This window comes from Botryllus schlosseri, chromosome 6 (genome assembly GCF_051294905.1).
Source record: "Botryllus schlosseri isolate E-star chromosome 6, Bs_hap1, whole genome shotgun sequence".
Classification (NCBI taxonomy): Eukaryota; Metazoa; Chordata; class Ascidiacea; order Stolidobranchia; family Styelidae; genus Botryllus; species Botryllus schlosseri.
Window position 1 is genome coordinate 15815458 of NC_137241.1, and position 12548 is coordinate 15828005.

The window sequence follows — 12548 nt, forward strand, 5'->3', positions numbered from 1 at the left end:
TTGTAATAAACAAACCTAATATCTATGCAATGCTATCCATCGGAATATGTAACACATAAATATTGAAGGTTAAATTTTATCATTCCATCACATGGCCGTTATGTCTGAGTCTCTAATAGTATGCTGATAATGAAGTCAGACGTGCAGAGATGTCTTATATAAAACTCCATTAGTACTCGAAATGCCTTCCGGAAAACGATACTCACTAATGGGAACCGACAGAGCGATCATAACAAAAATACGATGGTATTGACAAAATATATACCTCCGCGTAAAGTGCATGCAGTGAAAGGCAGTAAATAGTTCATGCGTAGCTGCTCAGTGCTCAGTCGCCTGCGGACCAATACGGTTAATTCCGCGACATCGTCATATTAGTTTGCATTGTAAAACTGGCGTGTGAGCACCGATAGCGCGATGCCATGAGTTACGACGAGATCGCTCGATGTTATTCCAAGTCGTCTTACCGACATTATTGACATTACTAATCCAACCAGGGGCCTTGCCCTGGCTTAGTAGAACGAGTAATTTTCAATCTGGCATCTGTAAATTTCATGCTAAACGACAAACACAGAAGGAAGTGCGGGAGACTGGGAAAGGGGGAGCATACGAAATTTTGCATCGTTTGTTTATAGCTTCAATGTCGCCTAAATTGCTTTTCCCACCTCTCACAATGTTGAGATGTTCGTTGACGTGCTCCCACACTGGCTTTATGTTATTTCCACACTAGCTTACAATTTCCAATTTCCCTGGAATTTCTATATTTATTATTCGAAAATAAAACGCGAAAGGGGAGGTAAGGCACAGATGAAGCACAGACAGGCTAGCTTCACTCGTGATAGCGCAACTCATCGTAAATAGCCTAGAATTATCAATCACTGACTCAAATGTAATTGTTGCGTTGATTCTGAAAGTCTAAATATTGATCGATTTCTAAAGTATTCGGCGTCACATAACGTTGTGCTACATTCTTTCATTTCAAGTTCAAATAATGACTTCCAGAGCAAGTTGGTTGAGGCCTTCCTAGCCGCAGACATCCCTTTGTACATGCTATACAAAACTTTAAGATGAGACAGCTATATTTATCGACCGTGGGCAGCCAGTGCCGTCTGCATGAGACATCGTTAAAGTTTTTTCATGAAGAAATTTGTCATTTTTCAAGTCAAAAAGTTCTTTCAGGCCAAGCTACTTCGTAAGTACAGATAGTTTCTACCAGAATTGAAGAAAAGTAGTACAATTATTACATCATGTGCAAAAATGCTTAATTTATATTCATGAGGGCAAAATTTTGTCAAAATTAAGTATTTTAACGTCAAAAAATGTCAAGATTTTCATTTTTAGTGCAAAAGCTTACGTTTTTAGGTAAAAAACGCTTTAGTCAGGACTCATTCTATAATTGTGATATTGTGAGCATAACACAATACTGCAAGGTAAAATAGCTCGACAAAGAAACATTCTACAAGGAAGCGCGACGATTTCAGAAAATCAGTCTCCGCCTGCTAGGCAATAGGCATTCTATGCGTTGGGCGCTTCCATAAATTTATCCAATCTTCACATCGCACCAACTGCGATAGTGAAGATACCTGGACTATGGAGATTGTTCACACTATGGGACTATAGATCATATCATCCCTCCATGTTGCTTGCGTGATTTATAGTGCAAGCTTTCCCGATTGAATCTGTGCGAAGCTAATGCATAATGCATTATCGCATGACCGTTGATTTATGAAGAATCAGTACAGTCATATGCTTATTGTGCTCATAAAAAAGTAAAGACGTCCAAGGAATTGCGATCGCGTAAAGTTTCTTTGGAAACACGAAGAATTCGAAGCAATTCGAGCCAGCGCGAACAATCGATAAAAAGATAAAACAAAATTGATCTATAACACCATTTCAAAATAAGTCATTGAAACATCACAGACTTCACGGTCATCATCAAATTATCCACGCTGCATTTTTGTTGTTTATTTCAAATTCGTCTCACGCATGTGAGCCATCGTATGAAACATACCGCGAAGCAGATTTAAAATTACAAATGACTAAACTCCCACCAACGTCCCTGAGAAATAGCGATAGCGTCGATGACTGCACGGATGAATAATTAATATTCACACTTTATTATGGGTTGGTGTTTCATTTACCTTTTCTTTTTTTAGCAGATTGGATCGATAAAGCTCTCCTGGCCCAAACAACTAGATCTCCCGCCACGTTGTGCAGCTAGTGGGTCGGTCTATGGTACCGACACCAGTGCATGTGCTATACTTCGAAGTGTACAATGACAGTAACTACAGAATAAATTCCGGACAGTTCCAGGTGGACTTCGTCAATAATGATCCTTGTTCATAATTATATTTGTATACCATCATTTGTCGCATGTGAATTCCATCCTGAAAAGTTTAGATTATGTTCTGCGGAGTGCAGTATTATTTCTAAATCGAAAGCATTGAATTACATTGTTAACGCATGTTGCTAATGGATGCGTTAAAATTAGGCTGCGCCCCTAGCTCTCCGTGGCTTGGTAAGCTAGCCTTGCTGTTTTGCTTCGCTAGCAGGTCCGCATCAGCCGAGTGTATGTATTCACTGCATGATTTTTCTCATATTGCCAACTCAAATTATATTCCTTAAACACGGACGCGTTCTCGGAACTCGCCATAAACTAAAAAGACCGGTTCACGGCTAACTTCAGTAACAAATATTTAGTGGTCTACATCTTGTTGAAATGTCGGCCTTCCCCCGCATCTTTCATTGCTTGACATGACATCGTTTGTGAGTGCGTATGGCGACGAATCACTTGCACTGATTGCACTACTTTACGAAAGGTTTTGGAAATGTATGACGTAACAGTTCAAAGCACAGACAAGGCGAAAACAAGATTTGAACTTGAATATGGAAACAATGACCTATAGCTTTAATCACTCACACGTCGTGCGTATAGGTTACGTAATCATAGCACGTAAATAACCTACACTTAAAAGTAAACGCATTTCCGTATCCATTTATACATCAGATTTTGTCCTTACATTAACATTAAGAAATAGATTTTTTAGTCTAAATTCCAAGAAACTTTTCGCGCATAATACCCATTGGCCAGGTCTTCCATACCAGATGTATTTATATGTATTTAAATCAATTGTGCCTTCGGTGTATTTGAACGCATGTATAATATATTCTTAATTTAACCGTGATAGATTAGTGGGAAGAGGTAAAGTCGAAACACCCCTTAAATAGTGTTAGGAATGATCATGTTCACCAAGTCGTTATGGGATCACTCGTGTGTGATTCCATGATATTGATCGGCGCACCTTTTAGTAGTAACCAAAGTTCCCTCTAAGCTGCGCACATGCGCAATTGCGCAGTGCTAACACGGTTTCTGAGCACAGAACATGTAAGCTGCGCACAAAAAATCCGAAGTGATGACCTTTTTTTAGTCGTTACGCACTGTTGTCCAAGGGACCGCGCAGTGAGTTGATGGGTGTGCGCAGACCCGTCACAAATCAAAGGGAACATTGGTAGTAACGATTGTCAAGAGCAAAATTATTAGAAGAGTCAGGGTTCTACAGTCCCGATTTCTACGTGACGTCACAGTAACGTCTCATGTTGATTAAATCTCGTGCGTTTTGTCATCTAGGGCGATTTTGTTTTACCTAAAAAACGGAAGATTTTGAACTAAAAAATCTTAAATTTGACATTTTTAGACCGTAAAAATCTTACTTTTGACCAAATTTGACCTAACGCTTGCAAATTGGGTGTTTTCCCACATAATGTTACAATTGTACTACTTATCTTCATTTCTGGTGGGAACTGTCTGTCTTCACAAAGTAGTTTGGCATGAAAAAACTTTTTTGCCCCCAAAACTGACAAATATTGACACGAAAAACTTTATTTTAACGAAATCTCGCCCTATGAAGAATTCCAGTAGTTACATTACGCATTATGGTAATTTTTTTTAAATTTGTAGTACAACGAAAGATACTTTCCTACATTCTCGGGTAGAAAGTGCCTGTCCTTACTAAGCGGCTTGCCAAGAATAAAGAAAGAACGTTCAACGGCATCAGCAGTTGTTGGCTGACAACACTGAAGTTGTGCGTACACTGTTGGTGACAAACGGTGTTGCTTCATTCTGGCAATGGTGTCTACATCACAATTTTTCATCATGCGTTTCTTGATATAAGAACCATGCAATACCCACGCAGTCTTGCTTCAGTTGGGATATTGCGTTATGTTGAGCATAACACCATGTCTACCTATTTGTTTCATTTGAATATTTATGATTCACAATGAGCAGACAATGGGCCGTTTACAACGGTAGCCCTATAAAGTAGGCTACTAGTAGGGCTGGACAAATTCCAATACCTGAGTTATTCGATTCTGAATCACGTAGTATGCTTCGAGTGGAGTCGAGTAATCGAGTATCACTCATAACAGAATGTAATATGCGAAAGTTCAAATATGTACGTTTTACGCCACCAGAAAGAATATAATGCCTGTTATCCATCACATCAACCATACTTAGTATCTTTTCGACCATGCCGATTTCGCTGCACTTTGTGACAATGCTGTGGGCGACCATGACTTCCGATTTCCAGTAACGTTCGTAGCTTTGTACTAGTACTTGATACCCGGTTTTGTATGCTGCAGTGCGGCCAATCGAGGTTTCATGGCTTCCACAGCAGTGGAAAATAGTATCGCAGCTATAATTTTCGTTGATAAATTAACTTTCAGTGGTTAGGAGCGTATTATTTCAATACTCGAAAAAATCGTCTTCTGCTACTCGACTCAAATCATTAAAATTAATACTCGATTCAGTTTCGAGTATTCGAATCATTATTACGTCACAACGACAAAATTCTTTCTATGTTTCGAACTTGGTTAACCTCATTTACTGGCGTTCACTGCTGAAGAGAGCCAGTCGAAAAGTTTCCAGTGGAATAAATTTCGCAATATGAACGTATTGTTTGCTGCAAAACTCGAATCATTGTGCCCAGTCCTCTAGCTACAAGCTGTAAAATGTCAAATGATAAGTTCATCGACAGTGCAAAATCTACGATACAAACACCATGTAGGTTGCAAAAAATTTTCAACTTTGTAAAAAAATTGACATTTTTTGACCTAATGCTACAATCTTTTCATACATGTCAAAAAATCGCCCTAGTCATTATTGTACGATTGGTGATATACAATGTTCTTTACAATTCTCTACTAGTTGCTGAGGATTACCCATGACGAGAGTCAGCCGAAAATATTCGGGTTCATTTCGATATGAATATACTATTCCATTACATATACGTAAAAAGTCAAACAATTCTCTATTTAACGATACGTTGATGTATCATACACCTCACTATACTGCATACACTGTATTAATCGATTGCTGAAATGGAATCAAGTTTCCTCGGCTCACAAACCAGTTCTTAGCAACCGCAAAACCAGGTAAATGCACTTTCGGACGATATTTCCTGATGATGGCAGAATCACACCAAACTGTTGAATATTTTTGCCCACTCTGCACAAGACTGGACCCGAGTAGATTTGAGAAATTCTCGCATTAGAAACTTAACTATTTCAAATCGAAAGGTTTTGGGAAAATGCTGACTCAAATCCTCACCATTTGTGAAGAAGCCGGCAGAACCACAACATGCTCTACAAATGACCCGTTGACTTGACCGCATCATTTACACCAGAGGTCTCAAACTCAAATGTGCTTGCGGGCCAGTTTTCCAGTTTTGACGACGCCGCGGGCCGCATCATTTATAGGGGTATTCTATGTCTTTCCAAGTAGGCATTATTTGGCGGGAATGAATTGTCCTATTGAAAGTGAGCCGATCCAGCAGGACTGACAGTAAACACACATCGTCAAAATGTGATTTACTCTTGTATCAATTTAGGCCTGACACGAAAAAAATCATCACATCTATAACTATTTGAATAGAATTGTTTTTGTACTCCACTCAACGATTAAACATAATATATATTAATGATAAGTAGACACCATAGGAACGGACAAACGTATGATGCCATCATAAAAGCTATCGGGTTATAATTATGCAGCTACTAAGAATATTTTTAATTTAACAGATTGATAACATAGACTGATCAGATATCAAAACATTTTTAGGTTGAGCATTGTAATTCCAATCCAGGATTCGGATATACTTCTGATAAGTAGGCTATTAATATCTTCAAGGAGCAGAAAAAAATATAAATATAATATAAATCTATTGATGAATGTGTCCTAGTGATTGAAATGTCGGAACGCCGAACGGCCCACTGTTGTTACATCGTTGGAGCGTACCACTACGGTATTATCGGTACCTTTAAGTGACCCTATTAACATGGTTTAGCGACCAAAGATGTAACTAACAGATTGCCAATGGTTGCCAAAACTACTTGCTTAGTCAGCGAAATACCAAGCTGCGACCTTCTGATCTATTAGTATCACCCTTGTACCCGACTAGTTTGTTGCGTCCATGGTTATAACAAATTCACGGTATTCCGAGTCCACTCGAGTCATTTTCATTTTGCCATCGAGTTAGGCCGAGTCTGAGTAATTCTAAAAACGTCACGTCCAAGTCCAACTCACAAATTTCAGTCACGAATCGTCTAAGGGTCAGGTTTTGTCATCATGAATTGGAAATGTGGCGAAATAGTGAATCTTCTACTGCGGCAACGTTTGCAATTGATGTGATACTGATGTTTGATGAATAGTTTCAGGCTTTCGGGGCAATTTAAGAGGGAATATTCACTTTATAACATGAAAAGATCTATGTGACACTCATATATTGTCAAATTAATAAAAATCTAAAATGTCGTCGCGGGCCGCACAAAATGCTATGGCGGGCCGCATGCGGCCCGCGGGCCGCGTGTTTGAGACCTCTGATTTACACAGTGCGCTTTCGGGATACACGAGGCGGTAATTGATACGATATCAGGCACATAAAAAAGAACGAGATTTGCGCGGGATTTGTATCATGAAGTAACAAGCAAACTGGTCCTGACAATACAGCACGTTTGATCGGGATCTTGAGATGATAGAGCGAGCGAGCCTATTTACCCTTGAGAGCTATGTTGGCTACTATATAGTATATAGTCTATCTATCTAGACCAGCGGTTCCCAACCTTTTGTTTTATACAAATGCCTTTTAAATTATTTTTAAGTTGTACAATTATGCTATAATTGTGTAAATACTTTCCAAAAATCCTGGTGCATGAGCCTACTTACGATTACCACCCAATATAGCCAACGTATACGATATGGTATGGTCGAAACCCTCAAAATAGTCGTTTCAACAGCCTATATTTTCAATTGTAAATGTCAATCCACTATGACGCCACAATTGAATATTCGTGACGTCATGGCCTAAAAAATGTTTTAAACAAGGGCCTTGTTTTGAACATTTTTATTTTCAATTGATTTTTTGAAGTGCAACCCTAGTCCCACCCGAAAATACATCATCATTCATCATGTATAAATTTCCATAAATTTCCGAAAAAACTCCCTCCATCAACTCTACCGGTGAATCTAATCAAATGGGCTGAGGAAGGATAAATATTTGATAGTAATATGTGAAACTACTAATATCAATGACGAAATTCATTCGTGAGTCTGAAAAATCTTCGCGCTCCGCGCGATCATAACGTGTCTCAGTAACTGTTCAAAGTGTTCATACTGTAACACAGTGGTTCCCAAACGGTGGGGAATTCCCCACTGGTGGGGAGTTCAATGGTTTCTGGTGGGGAACAGACGCGTTTGTTCAAAATTATCTGCAGGACACTCTTCATATTCACGGAGACACATGCGCATGCGCACTTACCGCCGTTACCAGTTAACTGCTCTGGAATGTATGGATCGAAAATTATATTGCGCGGTGTTCACAAAAACTCATTTTTAACTCTGGATGACCAATCATGGCGTCACAAACGCATCCGGCACGACTAGTTTGACGTGAAATAACGCTTTCGCGAAATTTTGAGCGTTACTGGTATCGGTTCACAACACGTTTTACGTTGCAATTATAGGCGATTGTCTTGCGTACCTGTGTGATTGTGTGTCTTGTGTAGTCAAACCAGCGAATAGCTGCTCTGGGATGACAAAAGTGTTGGGTAGTAGGGAACAGGACCTAACTGCCGCAACCCACACCCCCCAATTGGGGGGGGGGCGAGCTCGAAGGGGCCCAAAATGATTTCGTGAATTAACATAAATTATAGAGTATTGTTTTGGAAATTTATGTCACTTATTCAAATATAATTTTTGTGCTGGGTGCGCTATTTAATATTGCCTAATATTTTGAATATTGGGTTCCCTTCCCCCACTAAAATCGTAGAATTTATAGAAATGGAGACTTCGGCGTCGGCCATTACTGCGCCACGACGCACCAAGACATATGAAGTTATTGGCCATGTAACAAGCGACTCCGAAAAGTGTGCCGGAACAATCAGCAGCGAGAAGACCTTGGCCGAGAAGGAATGCCCTTGTGGTCGACCCAAAACTTCATACATATATGTTTAATTGTCCATAGGCGGTTAAATGGCTGGCGCCGAATGTTCCTGTCCTGGCAATCTGAACCCCACAGGACAAATGCCGTCCCACAGGGAAAAAAATATTTGCCAGTAAAGCAACACTAATTTGAAATCGTGTGTGCCTTTTAGTTTTGGCGATTTCCATATCTTTTGACATAGCAGATATAGAAGGTCACGAAATAGCATCATATAACGAAGTCAATATATCAATGGGTCTGCCCGAAGATGTTTAATTTATAATTAGGGGTCCTACCCATTCCAACACACCTCACTCAGCTCTACCGGTAAATCTGATTAGCAGAGAGGGGATAAAAAATTGATAGCAAAATATATGCAATGTCCGATCATATTGACCGATTTAAACATGAATTATATAAATTTCTCGCGCTTCGCGCGTTTACGGTCCTGGTGGGGAATGAAGGATCGAAATAAATCTGAAGTGGGGAATGAAGACAAAAAGGTTAGGAACCACTGCTGTAACATGACCACTCGCGGTTTCAGTGCATATAGTAAATCGATATGAAGAAGTAGATTAGTCCGGACTTCATCGGAAATGGACATAAACATCACTGAACAGTTTAACATGGGTATTTGGCGCCCAGTTAATTCATCACGGCTATGTGCTGGAATGCGGCCGTAAGCTAAGTAAATAATAGATATGCGGCCGTGAATATAGCAAAACTGTTGGCCTCCTCTGGTCTATACTATATCAAGACTATAGCAACATATATAGGTCTTCCGGATCGATTTCTATCTATATCCAATCTAAGGAGTCAAAATAGTGCTACGTGAAATTCTGCGTAGCGAAAAATACAGATAACGATCTATGAGTTATTCGGTTGCGCGGAGCGTGTGTAAGATGCCATGTATGTGTTTCCTACCCACTTGTAGTATTTCTGGAAGTAGAAGTTCCCGTCCTATTGATTTCTATTCACCCGACGGTTTAATATTCATAGTTATGGCCTGGCACATCCCATGCAGAAAATAGAGTGTAAGGACAAAAGTGGATTACTGTTTCTTTTCCGAGTACAATATTTGTTAGCATTACGCAAGACGAGTTTACAAATCTGTGTTTCATGCAGAGGTGGTCAAAGTAGTCAAGAAAGCTACTGAAGTAGAAGTAGAAGTAGCGACGAAAAGTCGACTCAAGTACGAGTCGAAGTACTTCTTCCATAAGCAACCTAAAACTACTTGAAGTTGAAGTAGAATTGACCGACTTTAAATCTACTCAAGTAAGTAAGTAGTCGTGAAAACGATCGTAATTCGTTCGCATTGATTGTCGAAGGCTGCGAATTGAGCTATGCGAAAGGTGTAGAGCTACTACATTCATATTGATGCATACCAGGAGGTGTCCAATTTTCGACAGCATAAGCATTCGTCCGCATCATGGGATGCAAATGATAGTATTGATATGGAAATGCGATATTATTCCTCTGTTTACTCGAACAGCACGTTTTAGAAAATATTATGGTATGGCGCCCTTCCCCATATAATAAGGCCCGTATTGGTCGAAGAGCAATACGGAAAAGCTGAGTCGGATACGGTGGTAACACTTTGCTGAATTAGTAAACTTTAATAAAAAAGATGGTGAATCGTAAAAATGCCATATTGTGTAACTTTATTTCCGGAAATTAAAGGCATTACTAGACTTGCTTTAAGAGGTGGCGAAACAGCGTAGTGGTATAATCACGGGTGCAACACCAATGGGTTGCGGGCTCGAGTTCGACCGAGGTCGACTCCAGAATTCCAACCTAAGTGTTGGAGGTTTATCTCGGCTCCTCCTCGCCATCTCATCCGTGCAAGAGGTGTCTTATATAAAAAGTCTAGAAGTGGGCTGTGCTACAAGTCGGCAGTTACGGAATATAAATGAAGAATATTGGCCTGGTGTAAATGAACATATAGTAGTCGAATAACACCATGAATACCACGAACAAACAAACAGCACTTTCTTTTATACTTCAACATGTATGTTCTCCAGTCAAAAGAATTGATACTAATTAAAACTGATGGCTGATATTGGGAATTGAAAGTGAAATATAAATACTACTTCTACAAGCAGAAAATGTATTTCCTGTGTTTAGTCCAGAAAGTTTCAGGGGTGGTATGCTAAAACAGGTCTAAAAGTAAAAAAGTCATAGTCAGGGTTGTAATGACTCGAGTCATGACTCGACTCAAGTCAGACTCGAGTCACGATTTTCGGATGACTCGACTCGAGTCATTTTCTCAAAATACGGAATTGACTCGACTCGACTCGAGTCAATCTGTGTATTGACTCGACTTGGACTCGAGTCATTGCGCATGACTCGAAGCAAGTCATTGACTCGAGATTCAGACGGCGAAGACCGACATTTCATTGTAATTTCGAAGCCATCACACTATTGGGATTTTGTTTGTTGGTACTGGTCCTTGAAAATGCGACCTGAAACTGCTAAAAGTGAGGAAAATTGATATATTATAAATGCGAACCATTCAATATCACCAAACAGAGTTAGAAAAGTGGGTTTAGGAAGACTTTAACTGGAAACCGAGCAGTCAACACAATGACTTGGACTCGGACTCGAGTCATAATACCATGACTCGGACTCGATCCTCTGTTCGCTGACTTGGACTCGGACTTGACTCGGTGGGAATTGAAAATGACTCGACTTGACTCGAGTCAAAAATATAAAAGTGAGATTGACTTGTGACTCGGAGCCTTGTGACTTGGTTACAACCCTGGTCATAGTCCACTTCTCCAGATTAGGACACGTCATTGACTGCTGCTAGATTACGATATGATAAGTAAATGCTAGATTGCGAAACATCAGTTTCACACGTTATGATGAGCCATACATACTGTGACAAAATATTTCATATGGGCGACAATGCGGTGTTAACGGAACCACGCAACCCGCTACCTAAATTAAATTCACCGATACTTTCGTGAATTCGTATTGGTCATTCCATATCCAATGTGCGCGAAGCGCGACGAAAATTCTGGGCTTTACTCAAGTTTTATGAAAATTATTTGTTGATACTCTGAGAAAACAGCCCCGAAATTCCTCAGACAATCTTTCTTATTGGAGGATTAAACTACTTCTACTTGGCAAACTGAAAATAGAGAAGAGTAAGTAGGTAGAGAACAAAATATTACGAAGTAGAAGTAAAGAGAAAATCAGATCTACTTGAGTAAGTACCAGAAGTAGATGGAAACTACTTGAGTGCTTCGAAAAAGTAGAAGTACTTCGTTACTGACGACCTCTGGTTTCATGACGTACCGTAAATTCTTCCTGAATATCAACGAAGCCCCAAAACGAATGTAAATAAGTCTGTCTATCTCCCGCTCGCAGTAAAGCATTTGCGAACGATATGAGAATAATCCACGGCAAATTTGACCCAATTAGGACTCCTATAGTTGCCGCTAAGCATTGTCAAACATCGGTTGTGGCACATAATATCAACTGAAAATCGAGTGCTCATCATAATATCTGATTGTTAGACTTTATTCACGTTTCTTCATTATAGAAAGTAAAGATGTTTATCACATTTCTAGAACAACACGGTGCATTGAGTGATGTAGAATCATAGAACCATTGCTATAGCGTATAATTTATTTATGTTCCGGCATTTCAATATGCCAGCCTGTGGAGCCTACCAAGTTGGAAAATTGACCTTTGACTGATTTTGAATTGGTGACCTCTGGTATTCTGGTATAGACGATGGCTAATGCCGAATGCGGTTCCTCGAGGTTGTTTGAATGGGAAATGCATTAGAAATCACTTTCTGATCACTATGCACAGAGAGAGAAATGTCCGTCGGTGCGTGCCATGACTATGACCCTATTCCGTGCCATATATTATATATATGGGAATCCAGATCGCCATTGATGGTAAGCCAACTATTTTGGTTTGGAGGGAAAGGGGAGAATAAAGCTCAATCAAATCATTTGTGGCCGATCAGAGCAGCAATGATGTTAAATAGCATGATATTTTTACCAAGCATTAATCAATTTGTAACATTAGTAGACCTATATAATATCATAACTACAGTAAGTG

At 39.7% G+C, this 12548-nt stretch overlaps 2 protein-coding genes across 5 annotated transcripts in view; one reads left to right on the plus strand and one right to left on the minus strand.

The window, feature by feature from the left end:
* The window catches only part of LOC145441163 (uncharacterized), a 34078-nt gene that overhangs the window by 15421 nt on the left and 6109 nt on the right, over positions 1-12548 (minus strand). The window contains exon 1 of one of the 4 annotated variants that reach the window (XM_080318970.1): positions 2139-5843. The exons of the other annotated variants lie outside the window; for them this stretch is intronic. The gene's annotated coding sequence lies outside the window, so the exon portion shown is untranslated. Of the gene's footprint in view, positions 1-2138; positions 5844-12548 lie in introns of those variants that run through there. 4 annotated transcript variants of the gene reach the window in all.
* Positions 1-12548, plus strand: part of LOC145441169 (lysine-specific demethylase RAD23A-like) — a 127497-nt gene that overhangs the window by 14838 nt on the left and 100111 nt on the right. The window lies entirely within an intron of this gene.